Consider the following 22,276-nt stretch of genomic DNA (forward strand, 5'->3'; position numbering starts at 1 on the left):
AGATATTTAACAACATGACTGCTTCACAACTCCTATTGCTGTATGCGCTTCCCATCCACTAGCAGAGTCCTACATCTGGAGGTTGCTGCAACAACTGATCTATGTTGAACCCCAACATATCACATACTGATAACCTGTACTGTGGATAGGTCATCAGCATGAAAACTCGATTTGGGATCAGAAAACCCCTCTATTGCCAGGACCCCATGTAGCATAAACACCGCGATTTGGCTACGATTTACAGTACCTGCAAAGTGGATGGGATTCTGGCTAATCCTGTGAAATATTTCTGCAGCTTTTTTTGCAAATCGCATTATGTAACTGATATCTACAGAAACGCTGGCGTCATCTGTATAGGTATTATAGAAGCTGAAAGTCCACATTCTATTAAATGCAATACATAAAAAGATGTGATGTATTTCTGCTGGGTATTTTTCTGCAGCCCTTTTTGGCTGCAGTCCTTAACTTAGCCTTAGCCTTAAAGGGGTTGTCTGGGATAACTAAAAATCCCTATGCTAGTCTAAACATCCTCCCCTCTCTTACTTTCTAAATAACATCATTTATCAAAAATCCCCAGGGACATATCTGATAATTTGTGGAAATGGATCGTCATTATTACTTCCAGCCCATCCATCCATTTAATAACCCATTAGTAGCACTAACAGACATTTTTTAAAAAAACTTTTATTGCCTAGAAAACCCCTTTAAGGTGTAAACAGCTGGACTTGGTGGAGGTGGGTAAAGGTTCTCTTTAACCCCTACCCGACATCCGCCGTAGTAGTATAGCAGATGCCGGGTGTTTAATTATGGCGGCCACTCGGTAGCTCAGCGGCCGCCATAGTTGCCCAGTGTCTGCTGTTTTATACAGCAGACACCATGCGCAAATGTCTGCGGTCAATGCCTGCACCGATCGCAGGCATTAACCCTTCTGGCACCTCAGTCAAAGCTGACCGAGGCCCCATTTTACCAGCAGCACCTGGGTGCCACCATTTTCCCGGCAATCGCAGGCTCTCGGAGCAAGATCCAGGGCCTGCATCCCATTTCGGTGGCAGCTGGGAGCCTTATGAAGGCTCTTAGGCCTGTTATTCAGTACTTACTGTTGCAGGCTACTCTATCTCGCCTGCAATAGAAATGCTGGTATTTTGCAATGCATTAGCATTGTAATGCGCATCATTAATGATCAGACGCCATGGGATTCAAGAACCCTAGGGGGTCTAATAAATGGAAAAATTAAAAAACAAATAAAAAAAAAGTAAAAAAAAAATATATAAAAAAATAAAAAGTCAAAAATTCAAGTCACTTATAAAAGTACTTAAATACTGTGAAACACATACACATTAGGTATCCCTGTATCCAAAAACGCCCACTCTACAGATCTATAAAAATATTTTTCCCGCACAGTAAACACCGTAGCGGGAAAAAAAAGTCAAAAGTGCCCAACCAACGTTTTTTTCACTGTTTTGCCTCTGATAAAAATTTGAATAAAAAGTGATCAAAGCAATAGCCATTCCCCAAAATGATAGAACTAAAAAGTGCACCCGGCCCCGCAAAAAAGACGCCATATGCATCCCCGTACACGGAAGTATAAAAAAGTTACAGGTGTCAGAATATGGGGACTTTTAGAAAAAAAAAATTTGGCCCAGTTTTGGATTGTTAAGGGGTTAAAATGTAACTAAAACCATATTAATTTGATGTCCTCGGAATCATACCGAAACAGATGATGTGACATTTTGGCTGCACAGTGAATGCCGGAAAAACGAAGCCTGTAAGAAAGTCGCACAAATACACTTTTTCTTCAAATCCATCCCACTCTGAATTTTTTTCCACCTTCCCAGTGCATTATCCTATTAATATTATAAATGTGAAAGTTTGTGAGTTTGTGTGTTTGTGTGTTTGGATGTTTGCATGTTCGGATGTTTGTTCCTCAATCACGGAAAAACTGCTCCACCGATTTGGCTGAAATTTTCCACAAACATAGTTAATACACCCGATTAAACATTAGGCTACTTTTCGTCACAATAGCGCACATACGTTTGTGCCAGGACCCCCACAAAACCCAAACTCACACCACCATCTCTGCAATCTCACACACTTTGGACCATAGCAAACCACAAAATTCATATTGCCCTCTACAGCCTCGCCCCTAACCCCACAAAATCACATATACATAAACTTTACCACTTTGCCCCTCACCTTAACGATACTCCAGGAGGCTCTCTTTAACGCTCCGGAGCAGCCATGTTTGCCGACCCCCACCGCTCTGACAATCCCCGACACCGCCCACCCATGTCAATACCCCTAGGCGGTCTAATAAATGCAAAAAAAATGTTTAAAAAAAGTAAAAAAAATATTTAAAAAAAATGAAAAGGATTAAAAATTCAAATCACCCCCCTTTCCCTAGAACACATATAAAAGTAGTTAAAAACTGTGAAACACATACATGTTAGGTATCCCCACGTCCGAAATCGCCCGCTCTACAAAGCTATACAAATATTTTTCCTGTTCGGTAAATGCCGTAGCGGGAAAAATGGTCAAAAGTGCCAAACTGCTGTTCCCTGTCGTCCTCAACAGCGGCACAATGTGGGGTATTTCTGCCCCTGTGTGCTGGTAGGACAGGCGGATATTTAATTAGCCAATAAAATGCGTGGCTGGCCCTATAAGAGGGCACAAGAACCTCCCCTCTGCGTGTTTTTTTCTGTCCTGTGTGGACAGAGGACAGGTGGGAGGACTTGTGTCCTCTTATGGGGCTCAGCAGGGTCACTTACCCTCTGAGCGTCAGTATCATCTTCTTTCTTCAGGATCTTTGATTGAAGTTCATCTTCTTGTCCTGCAAGAGAGAGGGTGTTTGTTGTTTAGCCTGCGTTTGGCTCACCCCCCTTCCCCCCCCCCGCCTCCTCCCCCCCTCCTCTGCCTTACTCTCACTGCTCCTTGCTTACCTGCAGCTTCAGCTTTCCCAGCTGCTTCTCCCGTCCCTCTCCACGCCTCTGAAGGCTGTGGTTGAGTTGGGTGCAGGCCGGCAGCCGGAACTATTGTTCTCGGCTGGGTTCTCTGACGGCCGCAATTCCCCGCGCGCACTTCCGGTTTTGACCGGAAGTATCGCGGCGCCATGGCAACGGCTTGGCGCCGCCGGTCCCAGGCTCCGGGAGGTTTTAGGCTGTGTGTAGGCCAAAAAGGCAGCGCAGAGGTTGGGGTAAGTGCCCCTTGTAGGGGCTTGTTGGAGGGGGGGAAGGTTTTCTTCAAACCCCCTAATGGGGTAAGTATGGGAGCAGTTGGCTCCTCCCATTTCCGGCCGGCCAGGTTAAAGCAGCGAGTGCGGTGGTGCAGCGGTTAGCAGCTCGCTTTGAGACGCTGAGGTCCTGAGTTCAAATCCCGTCAAGGGCCATGGGGAGCGTACTGAGTAAATGAATAACCCATTGGATGGAGACTGTAGGGCCCAGTCAAAGGTCAGGCCGGCCGGCTATTGTGTACCTTCCTGCATGTACTTGCTGAAGGCTGTGCATTGTGTACTTGGCTTGGACTTTGCCAGATTGCACTCTATCCAAACCTTATTGGTATCTGTTGCTTCGCTGTCCGGTCTACTAGACCCGGTAAGATCTACCCTTTTATTTTCTGGGTTGTTGTCATGGTGACATTGCTGCATGGTCTATATCTCTCTCTGCAGGATATGTCATCCTCTACTACCCCTCCTGGGGATGGTAGGAGGAAAACCTCTTCCAAGAGGAAGCACCTTTCCTGTTTTGACTGCGACACACCGCTCCCTGATGGTAGGTAGCGGCTTAAAGGGTTAATCCCTTCGGGGTACTACTGGTCCTGTAACTTGCCTATTATTTTCAGGCTACGAGTGGGCCCGTTGTCGCGGGTGCAGAGGTCCTCCACCTGTGGAGCCCTCTCCCAGAGATATGATGGCCTGGGTCAAGGAGATAGTGAGTTTGGGCATCGCTTGGGTAAATAGGTTTTCCCTTGCTTGTACTCTCCTTTTTGTTTTGCAGGATGATTCCCTCAAGGGAATCCATTCCACCTTGTCTCAGCTCACCAAGAGACCATGCTCTGAGCACCGTTCCTCGTCTCTCCCCCCCCTGGAACATCTGCGGGTGGCAGAGGATGATTCCTCCGAGGACGACTCAGTCATTTCCAGCAGACCTGTGTTCCACTATGAACAAACAGGCAGGCTGCTGAAGTCCATCCGGTCTACAGTGGGCCGAGATGTTGACGGGGAAGCCTCCACGTCTGCCTCTGGGGGACATATTGCCTTCCATGCGGACGCCACGCTGACCGACCTTATGGCGCAGCAGTGGAAACAGCCAGAAAAAGGACACTCACTTTCCAGGATCTTCAAGAACTTATTCCCTGTGGACACTGCACAGTGGGATTCCTGGGGGCCTCCCCCGAAGGTGGATTTGGCCGTAGCGAAGCTGTCCCGCAGAACCCTGGTGCCCCTGGAAGATGGTTCAAATCTTCAGGACCCCCTGGATCGCAGGGCTGACTCCGTTCTAAAGAAGGTCTACTCTGCCTGTTCTGCCCAAGCTTCAGTGGCCATAGCCTCCACCACGGTTGGTGACTTTCTGCGCAGCCGTTTAGCCGCTTTAGCGGGATATAGACTCTGGCGTTGACAGAGATGAGATTCTGGCCTCTATGAAAAATCTTCATAGGGCGGCAGATTATTTGGCGGAATCCTCCCGCCATCAATTAAAGATCTCTGCCAAATCTATGGCACTGTCTACTGCGGCCCGTAGACCCCTATGGCTAAAGCCTTGGCGGGCGGACTTTGCGTCCAAAGCTGCTCTTTGTGCTCTCTTTGAGCCGGGAAGAGTGTTTGGCCAAGGCTTGGACGCCATCATGGAGGGGTTAGCTGAAGGTAGGGGAAAGTCCCTACCTCAAGCATCCAGGGGCAGACGTGCTCCCTCTAGAGGCAGAGGGTCCTCCTCTAACTATAGACGCCCATCTCAACAGCGGCGTTCTAGGTACCGCCCTAGGGGAGCTGGGCGAGGCGCTTCCAGGGAGGACTCCAAGAGGAAGCCGGAGTTTTGACATGGGGCAGCTCCCTGTGGCCCCCCCTTCCTGTGGGAGGACGCCTTTCTTTTTTTTTTCCAGAGCATGGCTCACCCATATCCAAGACCCATGGGTGTTGAAGATCATACAGCACGGGTATCACATCGACTTTCATCTTCCACCTCCAGATCGGTTCGTTTCCACCCGATCTCTTCCACCTTCTCAGCAGGCCAGTCTAGAGACCTTGGTCGCCGAATACGTTACCAAAGGCGCCCTGGAGAAGGTACCAGCCTCAGACCATGGTCTGGGAGTTTACTCCCCCGTCTTTCTGGTCCCCAAGGTCACCGGGGGCTGGAGGATGATAATAGTCCTGAGGTACCTCAATCGGTTATCAGGAAGAGGTCATTTCGTATGGAAACCGTGGATTCCGTGACTACTTTTCTTCAGCCAGGAGAGGTGATGGTTACCCTCGACTTGAAGGACGCCTATTTACATGTCCCCATTGCTCGTTCCCACAGGAAGTTCCTCAGGATTGCCGTCTCTATGGCCGTGACTACTTTTCTTCAGCCAGGAGAGGTGATGGTTACCCTCGACTTGAAGGACGCCTATTTACATGTCCCCATTGCTCGTTCCCACAGGAAGTTCCTCAGGATTGCCGTCTCTATGGCCGGCCACAGGGAGCACTATCAATTCACAGCTCTGCCGTTCGGCATCACATCCGCCCCACTGTATTCACCAAGGTGATCGCTCCGGTCGCCGCGGCCCTCAGACTTCAGGGTCTTTTCATCGTCCCTTATCTAGACGACTGGCTACTGAAAGCTCAGTCTCCTGCTGCTCTCCTCCAGCAGCTCAACCTTGCCATCAACTTCCTACAAGAGTTAGGATGGATCATCAATTGGGAGAAGTCCGAAATCGTTCCATCCACCCGGAGAAAATTCCTCGGATTCATAGTGGATTCGGAAGCGATGCAGATCTTCCTCTCCAGTCCAAGAAAGGAAAGGATCCAAGCCAGTGCACGATTCCTATTGCGCACTCGGCGTGTAACCGTCCGGACTGCCATGAGAGTCCTCGGCCTGATGTCATCCTCGGCCAGGGCGGTCCCTTGGGCTTTATGGCATTTGCGTCCCCTCCAGATGGAAGTGTTGAGAACCTGGAACAGGTCTCCACGGGGATTGCACAAGAAGATCTGCCTTTCTCCCGCTACCGGTCTTTCCCTCAGATGGTGGATACACCTGAAAGACGGAAGGTCCACGGTCCCGACAGTGTGGACCCTGTTGACAACAGATGCATCCCAGTGGGGATGGGGAGCCCATTGTCAAGACAAAACTGTACAAGGACGATGGAGATGTCCGGAGCTGGGGTCATCCAATCTCAAGGAACTCAGAGCAGTGCACCTGGCCCTAGTACACTTTGCCCCAGAATTGAAAGGCAAGTCTGTCAAGATCCGGTCAGACAATACGACGGTGGTTGTTTATATAAACAAACAAAGGGGCACCAGGTCACCAACCTTGCTGAGAGAGACGAACTTCATATTTGCCTGGGCAGAGAAGAATCTGGTCCAGTTATCCGCTGTTCACATAAAGGGCTCCCTGAACATAGTAGCGGATCAGCTGAGTCGGGGTATTACCGTATCAGGAGAATGGTCTCTCAATCCAGACATGTTTCAACAGATCGTCCAGAGATGGGGTCTCCCGGAGGTCGATCTTATGGCTACCCGACTTAACGCCAAGGTAGGGACCTTCTGCTCCCTGTACCAGGAGGACAATCCCTTGGCAGTGGATGCCCTGTCCATCCCATGGAGGTTCAGGCTGTTTTACATATTCCCTCCAATTCCAATCATACCGAAGGTATTGATAAAAATAAGACAGGACCAAGCCTCGGGAATAGCCATAATCCCGTTCTAGCCAAAAAGGGCTTGGTTTGCTCAGCTCATACAAATGAGTCAGGGCATATATTGGAGGCTTCCCCCTCTCCCAGACCTGGTAACCCAAGGAGAGCTGAGATGCCAGGATCTGAGGAGACTCAACCTGACAGCCTGGAGGTTGACCAGTCCCTATTGAGAAATAGAGGACTGTCACAAGCCGTCTTGAAGACCCTATCCAGCGCCAGAGCAGATTCGACTAACAGGAACTACCGTCGAATAAGTAACATCTTTAATGCCTGGTGTCTGCAGCATCAAGTGGACTCCACCGATCCTCCTACGGAGGCGATCCTGGACTTCCTTCACGACGGACTAGACAGAGGTCTTGCTGTGGCCACACTCAAAGTACACGTAGCGGCCCTGTCCGCCTATCTGGGGAGGCGTTTGTCTCAAGATTCCTTAGTGAGCACCTTTATTAAAGGGGCAACTAGGCTGAGACCGGTGGTAAACACCCCCGTCCACCAATGGGACCTTACTCCGGTCCTGAACGCTCTATGTGACCAACTATTTGAGCCTCTGGAGGATATCTCCCTCAAGTCACTAACCGGCAAAATGGCGCTGCTATTGGCAGTCACAACTGCCAAACAGGTTAGTGAACTACAGGCCTTGTCTGCTGAAGAGCCATACACTATCTTCTTTTCTGACCATGTACAGCTTAGGTTCCTCCCGGGGTTCCGTCCCAAGGTTCCATCTGCTGCAAACAGGAATCAACGGATTTCCCTTCCGGTATTTTTTCCTTCCCCTTCTTCACCTGAAGAAGAAAGATGGCACAAGCTGGATGTGGTCAGATGCCTGCAGATCTACTTGCAGCGCACTCGTCCTTTTAGGCGAGCTGAAAACCTGCTGATCAGCTACACGGGGAAAAACAAAGGCGCTAAAGCCGCCAAAGCTACAATATCACGGTGGGTTACCGAGACTATTAAAGTCGCCTACACCACTCAAGGGCTGTCGGCTCCATCCTTCCTTCATGCCCATTCAACCAGGGCAGTGTCCACCTCACGAGCGGAAAGGAGCGCTTTGTCTATCGACCAAATATGCGCAGCTGCCTCTTGGGCATCTGAATCCACCTTCATCCGGCATTACCGTCTGAAGGACCGGGTGGCAGATTCCACTGCCTTTGCCCAGACCGTCTTAAGCTCGGTCATGGAGTAGTCCCACCCATCTTGGGGACCTGCTTGCTATATCCCCACATTGTGCCGCTGTTGAGGACGACAGGGAACGAGTGATTATGAAGATAATCTTGTTTCCCTTAGTCCTAACAGCGGCACAAGATTTCCCACCCTGGGAATCATATCTTATGTATAAAACTGTATATAAATGTTATGGAGGTACTTTTGTATTAACACGCAGAGGGGAGGTTCTTGTGCCCTCTTATAGGGCCAGCCACGCATTTTATTGGCTAATTAAATATCCGCCTGTCCTACCAGCACACAGGGGCAGAAATACCCCACATTGTGCCGCTGTTAGGACTAAGGGAAACAAGATTATCTTCATAATCACTCGTTTTTTCACTGTTTTGATTCTGATAAAAAATTGAATAAAAAGTGATCAAAGCAATAACATTTCCTGAAAATGGTAGAACTAAAAAGTGCACCCGGCCCCGCAAAAAAGACGCCCTATGCATCCCCGTACACGGAAGTATAAAAAAGTTACAGGTGTCAGAATATGGGGACTTTTAGAAAAAAAAATTTGGCCCAGTTTTGGATTGTTAAGGGGTTAGAATGTAACTAAAACCATATTAATTTGATGTCCTCGGAATCATACCGAAACAGATGATGTGACATTTTGGCTGCACAGTGAACGCCGGAAAAACGAAGCCTGTAGGAAAGTCGCACAAATACACTTTTTCTTCAAATCCATCCCACTCTGAATTTTTTTCCACCTTCCCAGTGCATTATCCTATTAATATTATAAATGTGAAAGTTTGTGAGTTTGTGGGTTTGTGTGTTTGTGTGTTTGGATGTTTGCATGTTCGGATGTTTGTTCCTCAATCACGGAAAAACTGCTCCACCGATTTGGCTGAAATTTTCCACAAACATAGTTAATACACCCGATTAAACAATAGGCTACTTTTCGTCACAATAGCGCACATACGTTTGTGCCAGGACCCCCACAAAACCCAAACTCACACAACCATCTCTGCAATCTCACACACTTTGGACCATAGCAAACCACAAAATTCATATTGCCCTCTACAGCCTCGCCCCTAACCCCACACAATCACATATACATAAACTTTACCACTTTGCCCCTCACCTTAACGATACTCCAGGAGGCTCTCTTTAACACTCCGGAGCAGCCATGTTTGCCGACCCCCACCGCTCTGACAATCCCCGACACCGCCCACCCATGTCAATACCCCTAGGCGGTCTAATAAATGCAAAAAAAATGTTTAAAAAAAGTAAAAAAAATATTTAAAAAAAATGAAAAGGATTAAAAATTCAAATCACCCCCTTTCCCTAGAACACATATAAAAGTAGTTAAAAACTGTGAAACACATACATGTTAGGTATCCCCACGTCCGAAATCGCCCGCTCTACAAAGCTATACAAATATTTTTCCTGTTCGGTAAATGCCGTAGCGGGAAAAATGGTCAAAAGTGCCAAACTGCTGTTTTTTCACTGTTTTGATTCTGATAAAAAATTGAATAAAAAGTGATCAAAGCAATAACATTTCCTGAAAATGGTAGAACTACAAAGCACACCCGACCCCGCAAAAAAAGACGCCCTATCCATCCCCGTACACGCACGTATAAAAACGTTACGGCTGTCGGAATATGGCGACTTTTCAAAAAATTATTTTTTAACACAGTTTTGGATTTTTTTTAAGGGGTCAAAATGTAAATAAAACCATATAAATTTGGTATCCCCAGCAGCGTAACGAAACACAGAATACAGGGGACATGTCATTTTGGTTGCACAGTGAACGCCGTAAAACCAAAGCCCGTAAGAAAGTCGCAGAAATGCAGTTTTTCTTCAAATCCACCCCATTCTGAATTTTTTCCCTGCTTCCCAGTACATTATATAGAATAAATAATGGCGGCATCATGAAGAAAAATTTGTCCCAGGAAAAATTAAGACCTCATATGGAGCGGAGAAATAAAAAAGTTATGGGGTTTAGAAGGAGGGGAGTCAAAAACGAAAATCAAAAAATGCCATCGGCGGGAAAGGGTTAACTTCAAATACCTCTGTCCCAAAGTCACTATGTACAGTTTCTCACAACACCGTATAGCAGCTCAAATACAAATTAACTTCAACACAAAAGTCTCACGTATTCTCTGAATTACAGCAAAAACAAGATACAAAGTTACATTTCATATCCCATACCTTATACACAGTACGAAAACCTTACCCGCACCTGTATATACCCACTTCTACAATCACCGCAGACGAAGTCGCGGGTACCAGCTAGTACACAATAATTAATTGAAACATCGTGAAGAAAAATTTGTCCTGCAAACATTAGGACTTCATATGGCTCTGAGAGCGGAGAAATAAAAAAGTTAGGCTGCGTTCACACGGAGTAACGCGCCGCTCATTCTGACACGTAAACATGTAAAACACAATCCCATTGACTTCAATGGGTGCCATCTTACATGCGCTACACATTGAAGTCAATGGGATTGTGTTTTACAGCGTTTACATGTCAGAATGAGCAGCGGGTTACTCCATGTGAATGCAGACTTATGGGGTTTGGAAGGGGGGAGTCAAAAACGGAAAATGAAAATAAAAAAAATGTCCATGGCAGGAAGGGGTTAAAATACAAGTATTCTCATCTAAAGATCACACATTATAATTTGGCATATTTATACATTTTTGACACTTTTGAAGGCCAACTATGACTCGTGAGGAATCTTTAGATGTGTAAATGTAATATAAATGTAATCTAATATTGTAAATGGAATCTGATATTCCTTCAACCTCATCATTAATTCATTATTAAGAAGAACATGAGGATCGGTTGGATATATGTATTAATTAACTTTGACAAATGTATTAATAAAAAGCATTCTGTCTCTTAAGATACGATCACAATGTACAGTATCACATACCAAGAACATGACTGATGTGCTCAGAATACACCAGAATTCTGGTGTAATGTGCAAAAAAAAGTGTCCAACATTTACCAAGTGTTTTAGCTTGTTCACAACACTCCTTTAAACACAAGGGTTTACTTTAGGGGTTCTGCAAAGGAGACATGACACCTGAAAACAAATCCAGCAAAATTTGCTTTTTCAAATGTCCAGAGATGCATTGTTGTGTACCCAAACATAAATTTACAACCACATGTGGAATGGATTTTCTCCTTTAACCCCTTGTGAATGTGAACATTTAGGGTCCGAATGAACATACCTTTGAAAATAAAATGAAACATATAAATTTTTATCTCCATATTGTTTTAATTCCTGTAAAATGCACAAAGGGTGAAAAAACATTCCAAATGTGGATTTTGAAGTTTTGAAAATGGGGTGATTTATGGTTTTTTTTTCTAATATATGGCGGTGGAAAAGGTTTCCGCCGTCTGAGCATACCCTTAAGGGGCTGGGTTGATATGCTGGGTACTGGTGATATACAGTGTTTAAGGGAAACGTGTTAGTTTACACATCTGAATGCTGTGGCCTCTAATTGGTTAGGGTGCCAGGTATCAGACCCTAACCCAGGGGTGGAATGAAACTGGTTCTCCCCAGTTCCACTGATCCAGTTGTTGTGGAGACGTGGAACCCCAACCTGATTAAGCTACTGTTAGAGCAGAAAGTCACAAGCTTCCTGCTCTACCACTCTTCGAATTTAAAATCCCCCCCAAATTCCCTCCCTGCAGTCCCTCACTCTTCACCCCACGGAATCTACCCTATAACCTGCAAAGCATAGGCCATAAATATCAGAGTTATGGAAAACGCCATTAATAGAATTATAAGATAAGAAGGTTATGTAGGAATTGCAGCAGGTTTTAGAATGACATAGCCCAAACAGTCTCATTTCTGCTGCATTATGTTGATAGAAGTCAATCACAGATGAAGAAAACACAATTGCGCCATTAGTATGTGTGACTTCACACTCGGAGTGGGTAAATGAATCGCGAACTTCTCATCTGACATTTTAATGACTTTACGATTAGAGTTTCTATTAACAAATCAACTGTATGCAATCCTTGTTAGTTTTTCCCACCTTCTGCAAGCAAGTTGTCAATAAATGGTGTTCATCAAACAAATGCCAAGATAAAATAGGTGCAAAGTAAATTCTCCATCTCTTTAAAAGCTGTGAAGACATGAAAGGTGATGTTTAGAAATTACAGTTCAGTAAACAAGCCAGGAACAAATATGTTCTACACACTTGGTCCATATGGTTGGTGGAAATCGATGAAAAATTTCTCAGAATATTCAGATCTGGAATATTTCTGCTCGCATTAACAACTAAACTGGTGTGAGATAAAAGGGGCACAAAAATGTTCTCCGAGGAAATTAGAAGCTGTTCAATGGAGGACTCAAACGTTGCACTTCTTAAAGGGAACCTGTCAGATGGAAAATGCTGAGCAGAAGGAGCTGATCAGATGGATGTGTAGGATTATAGAAATAGAAATTACCTCAGGAAATATTTCATTTGGTTGTAGAATGTTTGACAAATGTAAATTCATTAGAAACAAAAATTCTCCACAAGTAAGGTGGCAATAAGGTGGCTCAGTGGTTAGCCTTGCAGCGCTGGAGTCCTGGGTTCGAATCCTGCCAAGGACAACATCTGCGATGAGTTTGTATGTTCTCCCTGTGTTTGCGTGGATTTCCTCCCATACTCCAAAGACATACTGATAGGGAAAAATGTACATTGTGAGCCCTATATGGGGGTCAAAATCTACATAAAAAACTAATTCTCCACAAGTCTTCCCATCTAGGTCCAGGATTTATAGAAGTGCACCTGGTGAATGGGTGGCTATGTGACCTACAGCTTTAGCGATTGGCTCTATCTTGCTACGCACCTTTTGTGATATCATGAACCAACGTTATATAAGAACGCTTTACACATAGACGGCGTTCATACCCCATTTCCATTGAGGATGCCCGGTTAGCAGGCGAAACGTTGATTTTTTAAAAAATTTCCAGCAAGTTTTCTATTTTTTTTTTTAGTAAAACTATGCAAAATAGTATTCTCCTTTTAATATAGCAATGTGTGTCTTCCAGTTGTATACTTATGTATATGGGTCTCTGTACTGCAGATCAGTTATCCATATTTACTTTTCACCACAATCATTAGAGCTATAGGGATTAGAGAGCATAGACTATAACATCGGTTGTGGTGATGTAAGCTAGTCTCCTCACTCATAGTCATTATCAATTCTAAGAGAGGACATGTTTTTGTGCTCTCTTTTTTGGTCATTTTTACTGCTGGTCTAGAGTGTCAGTCCATAATACTGAACAATAGAATTTTGTTCATATGACTGTGTTGGACTAGAAATTTACATCAGTTTCGTGGACTAAACTGCTAGACATTTTATACAATAATTCTCTAATCTCCTTTTAATACATTTGAAATAAATGTTAAGTTTTATAGAATTTTCATGAATGTGAAACTTTAGGCTGTAATCTTGCTTTTGGAATATTACAATATTATACATGTGAATTCTGGTTGTAATGAGGCCAATAGTAAATTAGACCCACTAGGTCGATAACTGATTTGGCTTAGGGTTAAACAAGGTTATGGAGATGTTGTGAAATCTTAACTCCTGTTTGTAGAAAGGACTCCCAACAGGGAATTTAGGATTCAACTCTGAGTCCCCATTGGCAATGGCTGGTGCATCGATGGACTGTATACACTAGGTCATGTTACCACCAGGCAGGAATGATATTTGCACAACGCATGCGTCAAGGCAGGTGTAGTTGGGTCATAAACTGAGGACTGGCAGAAGTTAAAACAGGCAACTAACAAGAAGAAGTAGTCAAGTATACAAACCAGGTCTATGCCAAGTGGACAGAAACAAATAAATCTTAGGTCTTATAGCTTAGATAGCGAGTGATAGGAGGCGGGGATGGGGATGCACAGGATGCCTGGGACACTTAGGCAAGTTGGGGATGAAGTTGGCGATTGGTACACCTTGACCTTCCAATGTGCACAAACATCCAAATGCAGAGACGTTGGTGGAAAATAGGACCTTGGCCACAGAGATAGCTGAGGCAGTGAATTGTTGTACTCATAACTAGAGATGAGCGAGTAGTATTCGATTGATTAGGTATTCGATCAAATACTACGGTATTCGAAATACTCGTACTCGATCGAGTACCACTCGCTATTCGAATGGAAAAGTTCGATGCAGAACCAGCATTGATTGGCCGAATGCTATACAGTCAGCCAATCAACGCTGGTTCTTCTCCTACCTTTAGAAGTCTTCTCCGTGCAGCTTCCCTGCGGCGTCTTCCGGCTCTGAATTCACTCTGCCAGGCATCGGGCCTGGGCAGAGCCGACTGCGCATGCCCGCGCTACAAGAAAATTGCCACTTTGACTGTAAGCGGACATTTTCTTGTAGTGCGGGCATGCGCAGTCGGCTCTGCCCAGGCCCGATGCCTGGCAGAGTGAATTCAGAGCCGGAAGATGCTGCGGGGACGCTGCATGGAGAAATCTTCTCGGAGCATCCAGCCCGACCCTCACTCGTGGACTTGGTAAATGTAATTTGATTGAATGTTGCCTACCCCTGAAACGAGCATTTTCCCCCCATAGACTATAATAGGGTTCGATATTCGATTCGAGTAGTCGAATATTGAACATTTTACTGTTCGCTCATCTCTACTCATAACCCTACTGAATAATAATATATCAGGACGATATTAAATGCAAATACATTTTACTTTCACAAAAAGTATTTTATATAAAAAAGGGTGCAACTTTACTGTAAAATGGTTCACCATGAAGGGGTCATAAATACAGGAACTAAACAAGAACTGAAAGGGAATACAACATGGGGAAGGAGACAGGCGGGTGAGAATCCTTTATGGCCAGGAATAGTTTTTTAATATCCTTGATAAGTAGAAACTGAGTCCAGGTGATTCGACAACCTGTGGAATCAAAAATCATTTAGGGCTAGTTCACACAGAGTAAAATGGTTCTGATTTTGAAACGGGAAACCGCGTCAGAATCCGGACCAAAATGCGCCTGCCGTGGCTAACCGCAACTATTGCGGCTTTTGACAGTTGTGGCTTTCCGCTTCGGATTAAGCCCAAATGAATGGGCTTAGTCAGGAGGGAGGTGTCGTGAGGCAGCTCACTTCTTTTTACATAGTTACATAGTTACATAGTAGATGAGGTTGGATAAAGACATTAGTCCATCAAGTCCAACCTATAACCCTACAATCCCTACAGTGTTGAACCGCTTGCTGAAAAAGGAAATGACCAGCCATTAATTTCAATGGGAGGCGGTTTTTTTAAAAAGGATTTTCGCTGCAAAATCCTGACTATTTTACTACGTGTGAACTAGCCCTTAGACTGGGAAAGTGACCAGGAAGGAGCGAGAAGGGATGGAGGAACGTCAAGCTGTTTAGCGGGTGGTGGAGCACTGGTCAAGCTCCTAGTAACCTTTATACAATATTATAACATAATAAATTGTCCTAAAAAAATTGATCCCAAAAAAGTAATATTAAAATTTGAGTTTTACTATCTATAAAATTATACAAATACAGAGGTACATGCTGCTCTATAGGTATCCTACACAGTTCTGTACAATATGGTCCCCTAATATTACCATACACTTGAGGATTAAGTGACATGTGGACACAAATTTGCACCATATAACAGGGCGCACTTTTGTTGCAGTGATGATTCGGCTGCTTACATGTATACAGAAATCAGTTGTGTAACCCCCTAGCCTTATAGACCTCACAGCACGGTTGTATGAGGACACGCAGATATGCAGAGACATTGACTGTCCTACTAATACATAGTGACAGTCACAATTTATCACATTTGTTTACTGGTTTAACACCGTGATGTTAACAATCTTACACCAGGCAATGACCGGGTCACATCTGCTGCCACCGATACCTGAGCACAATGTGTATGTTCCATATTGCATTTTTAATAAGTCATTTGCAAAACTCATTTTGAAGAATCTATTCATACTTGATCTTATATTACAGTTACTTGCAGTCTCACTCCAGACTGGCCAGGCATAGATTGCTTTTTTTCCTGTGCAATATATTTCAAGACATCTGTCATTTGTGCCCAAGAAAGTTTCACACCAGTTACCACGTGTAAATATTTAAATAGCCGCAGCTTATGCCAGTCCCAATACATTAAACATGATAGTATTTTAACTCCGTCTCAATTAACAATGATGGCCTTGTAAACCCGGCTTTCTGAAGTGATAATATGCTGACAGTATTAAGCCCGTTGCTGTGCCGGAGCTGCTAAAATATCATTTCCTACTGAATTATTTCAGGATTTGAAATCCAGTCTTATTCTGCATTACGAGGAACATTGAAGGTTTGTGAGTTGCATCTTAACTTCTGCATGTTTATTAACTGTCTCTAATCTGCAGATGGGAAGGTCGAAATTAATTTTAGCTCTGGGAAATGGAATAATCTGAAAACAATGAGTCCTTTATAAATACAGTGTATTCTCTTTGAGACCCCTGACTTACATTGCTTTAAAAGTGGACTTCTATGGGGGTGGTCTTCTGAAAGAAGATGATAGATACTAGAGATGAGCGAACAGTAAAATGTTCAAGGTTCAATATTCGTTTCGATAGCCCCTCAATATTCAACTATTCGAATCGAATATTGAACCCTATTATAGTCTATGGGGGGAAAATGCTCGTTTCAGGGGTAGGCAATGTTCGATCAAATTATACTTACCAAGTCCACGATTGAGGGTCGGGCTGGATCCTCCGTGCAGTCTTCTCCTTGCAGCGTCCCCGCGGTGTCTTCCGGCTCTTCATTCACTCTGCCAGGCATCGGGCCTGGGCAGAGCCGACTGCGCATGCCCGCACTACAAGCGGACATGCGCAGTCAGCTCTGCCCAGGCCTGATGCCTGGCAGAGTGAATGAAGAGCCGGAAGACGCTGCACAGAGAAGACTTCTAAAGGTAGGAGAAGAACCAGCATTGATTGGCAGACTGTATAGCATTCGGCCAATCAATGCTGGTTCTGCATCGAACTTTTACATTCGAACAGCGAGTGGTACTTGATCGAGTACGAGTATTTTGAATACCGTAGTATTCGATCGAATACCTACTCGATCGAGTACTACTCGCTCATCTCTAGTAGATACGCATAACATATGGTGGAGGTGAAGATCTGTCACTGAGATGGTCTTTTCAAATGGTTCTTGGGGAGGTTTTTCTGTATAAATAGGCAGGTCACTGTCTATAGAGTGTTGTGTTGTCCATAGGCATCCCATTATAATGCAGCTGAGAATGGCAGTCTCATTGGTATAGGGTCTCTATATAGTTCTTTGTAGTTAACCACTTAACACTGTGTGCAGTATGTTTATGTCATGGTAATTGTATAGTTAATAGATAATAGCAGGACACAGAGCATTAGCAGTCACAGGATTTGGGCATGCTACATTGCTCCTGGGTTCCAGCTGTATTATATAGCCTGGACCCACAACTGCACATACTCAGTCACTATTGATCACAGCAGTTGGATGGTTAGGGTATGGGGTATTTCTAAGGAACAGCGTGGCGGAGATCACATCTAAAAGTAAGAGACGAATAGCCTTTCTAAAGGCTATTCCGATGTCTTATCCACAAAAAAAGAGGTTTTAATGTTAAAATCCCTTTAAAGAATTTATAAAAAAAAAAAAAAAAAAAAAAAAAAACAACCATAAAAATAGCCCCCATACAGCTTCTTCAACAAAAATATGTCACTGAAAGGGGATTTGACTTATCCACCAAAGAAAAGGAATATATAAAACTTTACTTTTATTAGATACTCTAAAACATATAACAAAATGTTTAAAACATATCCTACACCATAACCCGCTGTGTGATGACAGGTAAGTGTATAAGGAGGAGAGCTGGAAGCGCTATCTCTGTTGCGCCCTATTTCAATCCTGTCTCTACCTCCCTCATCCAATACACGATGTACCTCACAGATTTAAATAAGAATGTGACCAACAATACTGAGAAAAGCTCAATGGGATGCTCCCCCACCCCTCCGAGGATACTGGCCTAACGCCACACCAACAGAGGAGGAAAGGTACCACTGGCTTGGTCACTATTCAAATTATCTGCGTGTGGGTGCTACATCTATAACTGCTTTATCCGACCCTACGCGTTTCTTCACTCAAAGTGATTCATCAGGGGTCTATTTTACAAGGTCCTGAACATCGGACACTTCGTGCAAGAAAAATCAGCGGTAGGTGTTCTGACCGCTAGCAGGACCGCCGCTCAACTCCCAGCGGTCTTTTTTTTTCTTCAACAAAAAAGTGAAAAAGTTATGGACTTCCGAATACAGTCCCGCCGAGGCACATCATTTATGTTGCTAAAAGGTATTTTATACAATAATATTGGTAAAACATAGCAAAACTGCTGTAAATATGGTATCGGCAGTGGCGTAACTACCACGGAGGCAGCAGAGGCAGCTGCCACAGGGCTTGGGACATCAGGGGCCCGGTGACAGCTGCTACCGCTGCTATCATTATTCTCGGAGGTCTTTTTGGACCCCCGAGTATAATGATCGGGTCCCCTGTTGGTGGAATACTTTCCACCAACAGGGGGCCCCGAAGCTGCAGCAACGGCTGAGACACAGGAGCTGCAGGTCTGGCTCCTGTTAGCGCTTCAGGACACTCCCCCTCTCTCCCCCCTCCCTTTCTCTGCTGTCCTCTGCCCACCAATGAGAGGAGGAGGCGGGGCTTATCCCTGCCGAGCTCCTGCCGTCCGTCCTGCACTGAAGAGGAAGAAAGGAAGAAGGAAAATGAAACTAAAGATACACAGGTACATACTGGGGTTACTATATTAATATCAGGCATTTGGGGTGATTACTTTTGTTTTAGTAACTCCATGTGCCTCATATTAATAGCAGTTAACCCCATCATGTCCACATTAACCCTTGTGTGCCTCACCATAAGAGTTACTGATATGTGAGACATACGGGGGTAATAGTAATGAAGATACTTTATTATTACCTCCATGTCTCTCACATATCAGTAACTCTTATGTGAGGTACACAGGGGTTAATGTGAGGGACATGATGGGGTTAACTGCTATTAATATGAGGCACATGGAGTTACTAAATTGTAATGCACAGGACCAGATTTTTTATCCACAATTGTCCTGGTATAGCGGTCAGCGGGTGACGTGACAGTATTTAGTCCTGTAGGGGCCACTATGGGACATAATACTGTGTGCAGGGGCCACTATTGGGTATAATACGGTGTGCAGGGGCCTCTATTGGGTATAATACGGTGTGCAGGGGCCACTATGGGACATAATACGGTGTGCAGGGGCCACTATGGGGTATAATACTGTGTGCAGGGGCCACTATTGGGTATAATACGGTGTGCAGGGGCCTCTAAGGGACATAATACTGTGTGCAGGGGCCACTATGGGACATAATACGGTGTGCAGGGGCCACTATGGGGTATAATACTGTGTGCAAGGGCCACTATGGGACATAATACTGTGTGCAGGGACCACTATTGGTCATAATAGAGTGCGCAGGAATGTGTAGGAGGGACTCGGTCGAGATCTTCGATGTCGGGGGGGCCCCATGTCAAAAGTTCGCCACGGGGCCCCGCCATTCCTAGTTACGCCACTGGGTATCGGTGTAGTCCTAATGACCCACCGCAAAATGTTTTTAATACAGAGTGAAAACCACAAAAACAAAACAAAAAATAATCACAGAATTGTATATTTATTTAAAGCAGTCCCCCCAAAAAAACATTAATAAAAGCTACTGAAAACATACGTACGCCACAATGGTGCCAGCTAAAAGTACAACTTATCAGGCAAAGAATAAGTACTCATATGACCATGCCGACAGAAAAATAAAAAAGTTATGAATTTTTGAAGGCGGAAACTAAATATAATAAACATGATGCTGAAATATCTTTCTGCTTAACTCGAAAGGTTATCTCTCGTGACTTACTCTGTCCATACCCATGCATGCTCGTCTAAGTTTTCCAGGAGAAACGTTGTTTCAGGATTGTCATGATAAGTACAAGCATTTACTAAACAGATATGTTGACAGGTCCTCTTTAAAGTATCACAGACCGTGATTAATAGGACATCTCCGACATTTGTTAATGTATACTCGGTTCTATCCAGAATTCTACTAACTCCTATAGATGTTAAATAGTTATATGGTAGATGAGGTTGGATGAAGACATCAGCCCATCAAGTCCAACCTATAACCCTACAGTCCCCTACAGTTTGGTCCAAAAAAAAACCCCATGAAGTTCATGCCAATTGTCCCATTTCAGGGGAAAAAATTTCTTCCCGACTCCAATCTGGCAGTCAGTATAAAAACTCTGGATCAACATGTTAATGGAGTAGACTACACACAGCTTCTGACATCTTTCCACTGGATTTAATGAAGAAAGTTCCCACAATGAGCTGGTGAAGGTCACAGGACCAGAGGTGGGACACCTATTGAGGATTTATGGCATATCCTATAGATATTACACAATTCTGTTAGGTAATACATCAGCTCTGTCTTTTCTAACCTCCAGATGTTCTGGCAGTGAGAACCTCCATCCATTACAAGGTATTTCTCAGTCTTCTGTCCTCTGTTCTGACCACCTCTTATCCACACCAGGGTCTCAATGTCATTATATACTCATTTATATAGGTAAACATATAATCTAGCCACATCATCATTATCCTTTATCATTGAGTCTATTGGGCATCTCTTGTATTATGCTTTCATTTCCATGTTTTTATGTAGGTAACATATCATGGCGTAAGAACATTTACAATTTTGTAGAGTTGTCATGATATTTTAGAGAGAAATTCTAAACACAGAAAACATAAACTGCATTCTCCCTTCACCTTCCACTTTTCCTTGCTTTTTTTAAGCAATTGTGAAAAAAAGTGTTAATTGTTTATTTTTATCAATTAACAAAATGAAGTGAATGAAGAAAAAAAAATCTAAATTTCATCAAGATTTGGTGAGACCTCTCATTGCTTTCCATCAATTCTTCTAGATACATTTGTAGACAGGTTTAGAAGGAACTTGGCAGAGATGTTCCAGATTTCCTAGAGAACTAAGCACAGATCTTCTATAGATGTAGGATTGCTCCAATCCATCTGTCTCTACATGTAATCCCAGACAGACTGGATGATGTTCAGATCAGAGCTTCGTGGGAGCCGTATCATCACTTCCAGGTCTCCTCCATCAAAGGGAAAAGGTCACACCAAATATTGATGAGATTTACATTTCATTTTTTCCACAACTGCCTAAACCTTTTGCACAGTATTGTATATAAGTAAATCTCTATGTGTCTCAGTAGTTCCATTTCATCCCTCTCCTCACTGACCAGTGTCTAACTGAAAGATAACTGGATGGAGCAGGACCCTGCCTTCTTTCCCCGCATGCAGCAAGACAAAATATTAAATTTTGTTACCTTTGCTGAATCCAACCCCTTCTTGTCTTCCACCATCCAAAGATGGAGCAGAAGAGAATGATCCTTGTGATTTCTGCAGCATTTTACCATGTACTGTCAAACAGTCTTCTTTACTTTTATCATTCATTTCTAGGTTTTAAGTAGGTTTTTCAATGCTATGGGCACTTTGGTATGCCCATTGGGAGATATCCTACAGTGCGCACTATGACTACTCTTTTCATTGCCAAATATTTATTATACAAGCCAATGTAGCAGTGTTCCTAGCTCTGATACAGATCCTTGGAACCAGCTACAGATACAAGAGGCCCATGCCTAGCTGCAGCCCTACGGTCCAGGTGTCTTCAGGGTCAGGGCATTGATAATAACATGGGATCGGTACTGTAGCATTTTCACCACCTTCCAGCAGCCTGTAGTTCACCAGTCCATGTCTGCAGTCTATCTGTTCAGAAACCTTGTCATTCTCCAATAAATGACTCTATACGCCAGACAGATTTAGTAAATAAGGAAGAGGAATGGGAAGCAGTGTCTCTTTCTCAGCTGGTTCCTGAGACACATGCTGTGAGTATCAGAGGGAAGACAATGAGCATCAGAGGGAAGACATTAGACTGCACAGCAGGAAAATACCATCCATTCTTAAAGCATGGAGAGAAAAAATTACATTTATAATAACCAGCAGAGTGAAGGAACAACCCCAAAATATGGGGGATAGGCACCATGTTGCATATTTGCAAATACTGTCCAAAGCCTTATTCACACATCCTAGTTTTGACACATAATTACTGATGGAAATCGCTGAAAACACTGACATATGCATCAGGTCTTAAA

Source organism: Leptodactylus fuscus, chromosome 1, assembly GCF_031893055.1.
Source record: "Leptodactylus fuscus isolate aLepFus1 chromosome 1, aLepFus1.hap2, whole genome shotgun sequence".
In the NCBI taxonomy this organism is placed as follows: Eukaryota; Metazoa; Chordata; class Amphibia; order Anura; family Leptodactylidae; genus Leptodactylus; species Leptodactylus fuscus.